The sequence below is a fragment of the Hyperolius riggenbachi genome, chromosome 11 (genome assembly GCF_040937935.1).
Source record: "Hyperolius riggenbachi isolate aHypRig1 chromosome 11, aHypRig1.pri, whole genome shotgun sequence".
NCBI classification, from domain to species: Eukaryota; Metazoa; Chordata; class Amphibia; order Anura; family Hyperoliidae; genus Hyperolius; species Hyperolius riggenbachi.
In genome coordinates this window covers 214,117,392-214,125,360 of record NC_090656.1, presented here as the reverse complement: position 1 = coordinate 214,125,360, position 7,969 = coordinate 214,117,392, and positions in this window count along the sequence as shown.

The following is a 7,969-nucleotide window of genomic DNA, read 5'->3' as shown; positions in this document are numbered from 1 at the left end:
TTTGACAAGTTTGCCCCAGGCAACAAAAAGTCTACAACCGGCCCTGCTAGGCAAATGTCACTGTGGCACGTCCTCGCTCCCGCTCACATCTCCAGGAGCTTACTGCGCAGGAGCAGTACAAAATTTTCTCATACTGCTGCTCCTGTGCAGTAAGCTCCCAGAGTTGCATGCAGTCTCGGCCGCCGTGACATTCGCCTAGTTAGATAAATAATTGGATGTGACCAGCAGTGGGTAACGGTCGATTCTTCAGTGACGGCACAGGACACGGGACAGGATATCTGCAGGGGGCCGGTAGAAGCCCCAGGTAAGTGACAGTTTTTGTTTTTATAATGCGCTATAGAACCCCTTTAAGTAAACGCTCCAACGTTCCACTGCTGCGTTCCACCGCTTGTCACTTCCTGCAATGGCGCCCACTGTACTGTACAGTGGACGGCATTGCAGAAAGTGACGAACGCATTGCAGGACCCCTTTCAGTTAACCGATGGTCTTACCTATTTGCCATCAATAACTTACAACCCTTGCAAGATCCCTTGTAAATATTGTATCTGGATGACACTTATTTTTGCAAAAAAAACCTCTCTCCCTTCTAATTGTATGTTCTAACATTGTTAGTCAACAGGAATAGAGTCTGAAGAATGCCTGCTACTCTATTTCCCTGAAAATAAGACCTACCCTGAAAATAAGCCCTAGCTGGAATTTTGAGCCTGCCTGAAATATAAGCCCTAGCAGAAGTTAAAGAGGAGGAAGATGCGGCCAGCAAGCGGGGACACAGCGGTGCAGTGCCGATTGGGTACCAGTAGTGTCATTCCAGCTCACAAAGTTATCAGCTGTGTGCAGGGATGACAGGGCAGGTGGTGTCTGATCAGTACAGTAGCATACCTTCAAATCCAGGAACAGCACAGTACAAAAGAACAGGAAATGTTCTGCTTAGAAACACTTCCTGATAGAAATATGACATCCCCTGAAAATAAGCCAGAGCACACCTTTTGGAGCAAAAATTTATATAAGACACTGTCTTATGTTTGGGGAAACATGGTCGCTGAAGACTTACTGTTTTTCTTTTATAGTAGCCAATACATGGTATTATCCTGATTCAAAACGTCCCTGTCTGTAAAATACAAGCTCTAGTCTGTAGCAATGCTAGATAAGGAATTACACACACTCTTCCCCCTCCCCTTGCTTGTAGAGTAATCAGACACATGCTGAGGGCTGGAATGATTTGTCTGTGATCTGTCCACACAGGAGCAGCTAGCTATCTAGTAAGGATTAAAGCATGCCAGCTAACTTTTTTTTCTCCTGCCGCTGGGAAAGTGTGCCTTCCCCAGTCTGGCAGGGTATACAGAGCGGCAGGGAGCTTTCATATTTACCAGCTGCGGGCAGCTGGATGGCGTCTCCTCTCCTCCACCAGCGGCGCTGCAATGCCGACATCTGCTTCAAAGTTCCGATAACATGATAACATGTGATCGTAACCCAGGGGATAGTGTCAGTGGTGCAGCGCCGCCTGTTGGTGGAAGAGGGCAAATGGAAGTGTATCTTCCAAGTCATTTCATGTGATCGGAACTCCGAGGAGAATGCCGGGAGTGCAGCGCTGCCGGTGGATGAAGAAGAGAAGCCAATTCAGCCGCCCGGATCAGGTAAATATAAAGAAGTTCCCTGCGGTGCTCTGCATAGCTGCAGATAAACGGCATATGCCAGCAGAAGATGCCCTGGCATGCAAAGGTCTTTGGTCTCTGAAGAAGTTTTTTGCCCCGCGAAACGGCTGTTAGTCCACCCTTTACTCCCTTTGCATGTCTACCTGTATGTGATCCTGTGCAACCAATAAATGTGGAAGCATTTGCCTTGGTGCACAGCGCTTTTCTTCTACTTGTATCATTGGAGTTCTGCCTGCTGGAGCACATTGTTGGCTTCCAGGACCAGGTCACAATACCTGCAGCCAGCATTGAGTGCCAGCCTATCTGTATTCTTCTACTAAATGTAGCAGTACAGTGCCTGATGTATAGATCTTTTCTTTCAGTGCACAGAAATATCCCATCTCCTATCTTCCTGCACGAGTAATTTGCTGCATAGGGCAGAAAGGATTTTTTCAGCTTACTTGCCTCCAACTTGGCAATGATCAACCCAGAGTCCCAACACATGTAAAGCGAGTGAGGAAATGTCTCTTGTAGCACTTTTTGTACACCATAGACTGACGTGTGGTCCGGTGTTAGTCGAGGAGCAGAAATGCAGACACTAAACCAACAAACGTTGATTCCTGCGATACGGTTCTGATCCAGTTCTGTATTATGCTTGAAGAAGAAACTTAACATTTCAAAAACTTGCAATAAACCATGTACAGTTAGTCAGTATTACCGGGCAGCACATGGGTGTGGTGGGTAGCGCAATCGCCTTGCAGTGCTGGGTTACTGGTTCGAATCCCAGCCAGGTCAATATCTGCAAGGAGTTTGTATGTTCTCCCCGTGTCTGTGTGGGTTTCCTCCCACATCCCAACCCCCCCCCCCCCCCCCCAAAAAACAAAACAAAAAAAAACATACAGATAAGTTCATTGGCTTCCCCCTAAAATTGGCCCTAGATTATGATACCTGCACTACAAGATACATACATAGACATATGACTATGGTAGGGACTAGATTGTGAGCCCCTCTGAGGGACAGTTAGTGACGAGACAATATACTGTGTAATATGTTGGCGCTATATAAATACTTAAGTAAAGAAATAAAATAAAGAAATCACCGGAATCAACTTGTTTGATGTCTGCATTTCTACACCATAGAGTAGTGGATAGCTCTCGCCTTTCAGTGCTGGGTCCCCAGGGCGAATCCCAGCCAAGGCACTATCTGCATGGAGTTTGTATGTTCTCCCCATGTCTGTATGGGTTTCCTCCAGGCCCCCCAATTTCCTCCCACATCCAAAAAACATACAAATAAGTGGCTTCCCCCTAAAATTTGCCGTAGACTACAATGGACATATGATTAAGGTAGGGATTAGAACTTGTTACTGAAGAAAACCTGCAGAGATAAATCATACGCAACCATTTGATAATGCAGCTTACTTAGAGAGGATTGCAGAATGAATACAGGAAATCAAAATACCATAGAGATCATCACATCATTTTACAGACAGTGACATCTTGTGGTTGCTTTACTAAACTGCAAATTAAATAGTCCTGTGTTGATACTTCCAATACCAATAGCACTATCGTTGTTCACCGTTGAATTTCCTTTAAAGTCCTTCGGGACTCCTCTGCAGGCTTCAGAAGCACTTGTGTCCCTGGCAGTCATGGCAGTTTCTAGGCTAAATAGCAGCCGCCCCGCTCCCCCCCTGCCCCCCCCCCCGTACTCAAAAACGTTATTTGTGATGCAAATTAAGAACCACCAGTATGAGTATCCGGGCAAAGGTCCTTCAGTATAGGTGGCCCAGTATAGGTTAGCCAGGTATAAGTGCACCAGTATACATTAGCAAGGTATAAGTGCCCCAGTATACACTCACCTAAAGGATTATGAGGAAGACGATACTGATACGGTGTTTGACCCCCTTTCGCCTTCAGGATTGCCTTAATTTTACGTGGCATTGCTTCAGCAAGGTGCTGAAAGCATTCTTTAGAAATGTTGGTCCATATGGATGCACATCCAGGGCACAAAGCTCCCATTCCATCACATCCCAAAGATGCTCTTTTGGGTTGAGATCTGGTGACTGTGGGGGCCATTTTAGTACAGTGAACTCATTGTCATGTTTAAGAAACCAATTTGAAATGATTTGAGCTGTGTGATATAGTGCATTATCCTGCTGGAAGTAGCCATCAGAGGATGGGTGCACAGTGGTCATGAAGGGATGGACTTGGTCAGAAACAATGCTAAGGTAGCCCTCCGCATTTAAATGATGCCTAATTGGCACTAAGGGGCCTAAAGTGTGCCAAGAAAACATCCCCCACACCATTACACCACCAGCCTGCACAGTGGTAACAAGGCATGATGGATCCATGTTCTCATTCTGTTTACGCCAAATTCTGACTCTATCGAGACTCATCAGACCAGGCAACATTTTTCCAGTATTTCAACTGTCCAATTTTGGTGATCTCGTGCAAATTGTAGCCTCTTTTTCCTATTTGTAGTGTAGATGAGTGGTACCCAGTGGGGTCTTCTGCTATTGTAGCCCATCCGCCTCAAGGTTGTGCATGTTGTGGCTTCACAAATTCTTTGCTGCATACCTTGGTTGTAATGAGTTGTTATTTCAGTCAACGTTGCTCTTCTATCAGCTTGAATCAGCCAGCCCATTCTCCTCTCACCTCAAGCATCAACAAGGCATTTTTCGCCCACAGGACTGCTGCATACTGGATGTTTTTCCCTTTTCACACCATTCTTTGTAAACCCTAGAAATGGTTTTGCGTGAAATTCCCAGCAACGGAGAAATTGTGAGATACTCAGGCCAGCCCGTCTGGCAGCAACAACCATGCCACGCTCAAAATTGCTTAAATCACCTTTCTTTCCCATTCTGACATTCAATTTGGAGTTCAGGAGATTGTCTTGATCAGGACCACACCCCTAAATGCATTGAAGCAACTGCCATGTGATTGGTTGATTAGATAATTGCATTAATGAGAAATTGAACAGGTGTTCCTAATAATCCTTTAGGTGAGTGTAGGTTAGCCAGGTATAGGTACCCCCAGTATAGGTAGCCAGGTATAGGTGCCCCAGTATAGGTTATCCAGTTATAGTTGCCCCAGTATAGGTTAGCCAGGTATAGGTGCCCCCAGTATAGGTAGCCAGGTACCTCTTTGGCCCTCCTCATACAGCCTTTGGAAGTATTTGCATCCTTGAATACTTTCAAAGATGAGCGGTGCAGTGAGGGGGGGGGGGGTTGGCACAGTGATAGAGGGGGGAGCCTCAGGCACACTGGGACTCAGCCATGGGTAGGAGGGGCCAGAGTCCTCCCTCTCCTCGGGGCCCCCTCCGTGCTCCCCCTTCCACTGCAGAGTGATAGCACAGCTTCAATGAAACTACTCGCCTCCTTCTGGGCTCCAAACGAAGTTCACTTGCCGCCGGGCTCCTCTGTCTGCAACGTCGCTCACTACTTCTGCTAATCAGGAAGTAGTGACTGGTGCTGGAGAGAGAGGAGCTGGTGGTAAGTGAACTTCACTTGGACCCCGGAAGGAGGTGAGTTGTTTCTATGAGGCTGTGCTATCCCTCCCCGTTGCTGAGTCCCAGTGTGTCCGCGGCTCCACCCTCCATCACTGCGCCCCCCCTCACTGCACCGCTCGTCTTTGGAAGTACCCAGGGATGCAAATATAGGGAGCAGTCCTCATGCCCACTGCTCCCCCTGTTCACCTCTGTCCCCCATCCGTTCTCTTGTAAGAGCCTTCAGAAGCTGCTTCCAGGTCGGTAGCATTGTGCAAGTGCTAGGCCTGGTGGTGCACCTCATTGATCATGGTCCCATGGCCAGGAGCGCTCTACACATGCGCACTACAAGTCGTGTCATTGTCCGCATGCACAGATCGCTTCCAGCCACGGGAGCTCAATCAACAATGCGTGCCGCCGGGCCTAGGGCTTGCGCACTGCTGACGACCCATTTTGTGCCCTAAAAAAAATATACAGACAGTCCCCTCCCCTACTTACAAATGACTCTAGTTACAACATTTCAGAGATACAAAGTTATCTTCATGTACACAATATACAATACTGCTTTTTTATTACAAATTTTTGTTGTTAAATGTTACAGTATTGTATAAACTGTTATAAGTGGTTTAACCTTATAGCAGCCACATAAAGTAAAATTTGATTTGGCTGCAGGGACAACTTTTTCCTTCCACGGGGAAGTGTGCCTTCTCCAGCTTGATAGGCTGGGCAGGCTATGCAGAGTGGGCAGCAGGGAGCTTTTATAGTTACTTGCCCTGATGGCTGGATCGGATTCCTCTTACTCCACCGCAGCGTTAATGTAATCCCAACATGTCTTTTGGGTTCCGCTCACCTGATATGACGTGATAGAAGAGTCTCTTTCACCACCACTCTTCCACCACTGACACAATCCCTTGTATCCCAGTAATATGATCGGGGCCCAGTAGAAGATGTCGGGAGAGCAGCCAGTTTAGGAAGTGAAGAAGCTGATTTGGTCACCTGGACAGTTAACTATAACTTCTCCCTGCCGCCAACTCGTTTGGCTGCACTAGGCAGCCAAACATGAATTGCAGAGCAATTTTCAAACAAAATATCTCGTTTGAAACTGCTTAAAGGTTAAAACATTTTAAAGGACACATCTGAGAAAAATAAAAAATAAAGATCTGCTTACCCAGGGCTTCTTCCAGCCCCTGGCAGCCAATATGTCCCTCGCCGCAGCTCTGGTGTCATGGGGTCCCCTCCATTGTGGATGATGACCTTGCTAGGTCAGAATCTTCTCCCCCTGTGCAAGTGCGTGGCCAAGGCACTTGTGATTTCGATACAGTGGCTGGGAGCGTTCTGCGCAGGCACAGTAGTTCTGCGCCTGCACACAATGCTTCAGGCCAAGTGAGCACGAACGTGAGCGCGTCTCACGCAGACGCAGAAGATGCTGAACTGGCAGGGTCGGCATCTACAACGGAGGGGACCCCGTGACAGCAGAGCTGTGGCAAGGGACATATTGGCTGCCAGGAGCTGGAGGAAGCCCTGGGTAAGTAGAGCACATCAAAAAACATTGTTTATACTACATGTCCAAACCCAGAGTTGTCTGAAAGTAAATCATTTATTCACGTTTCACTGTGTTTAACACAGGACTCCACTTACAAACAATCTCCTAGAATGGAACCTGTTTGTAAGTAGGGGCCGCCTGTATATATCTATGCCTTGAATTTGAAAAAAAGAAAACATACAGGGCTCCGTACCTCCAACGAGGTGAAAGGAAACCTGAGACAAGTAAAAAAAAAGAAAGTTTTATACATACCTGGGGCTTCCTCCAGCCCCCTTAAAGCTGATTGGTCCCTCGCATCTTCCCATGCCGCCTGGATCCTCCTCTAGGCAGCCTGGTACTTTCAGTCAGGGCGTACTGCACATGTGCGACCCAGACATGGGCACGCCCCATTGCGCTCCCATCTCAGGGAGAGTTCTGCGCAGTACTAACACGCAGGTGCAGAACACTCCCGGAAGGGGGGAAGCGTGCACGGCCGGACTGCGCCGACTGGCACCAACTTACAAAATCTTTGGGCCACCTAGTGAAGGATACAGGAGTTGTGGGAAGACAGTGAGGGACCAATCAGCCTGAACGGGGCTGGAGGAAGCCCCAGGTACGTATAAAACTTTTTTTACTCGTCTCAGGTACACTTTCAAGGACCTCCGAGGTGAAAATAAACTGATAAGAAAAACAATTGTATCTATCCTCTTTCTTAAAAATGACTTTTTTAGATGTCCCACAGTTGTATTTTATATTTAAATCTAGTTTTTAAGTTTTTACTGTTTCATTGTTTCTGCTCAAAGCCACCTACATTGAAGTATGCCAGAGCTCAAATCTATGAATTATTGACCCTTTTTCATCTCTTTCCCGCTCCAGCATTTACTGACAAGAAAGTATTTTATGGCAGTAATTACTCATCAGTGAGGGTAAAGGTACATACACGCGTCTGATATTTTTTGACCAACTATCGTTCAAACCAGGCGTTTGAACAAGTCGGGCGTGTGTACGCGCTGTCGAGCGACTGATAACAGCCGGTTTGCCTGATCTGCTTGGCGGATCCGTTGGACCAACTGTCGTTTAAACGAATGTTAGGTCCGTACGTGTGTACAAATGACTTCCAGTTGTTTGTCCAACTAATAGTGACATTCAGTCGTTTGATCAGTCCTTAGATCTAGTCCATTGTTCTATTCAGTCCATTGTCCAGTCAATACAGAGAGATGCCCGCACGATGTCCATAAAAGAATGTTCCTTTATTGTGGACGTATCCAAGAATCACCACACATCATACAACTGACACTTTTCGGACCGAATGGTCGTTAATCATTGTCCAGTCAAA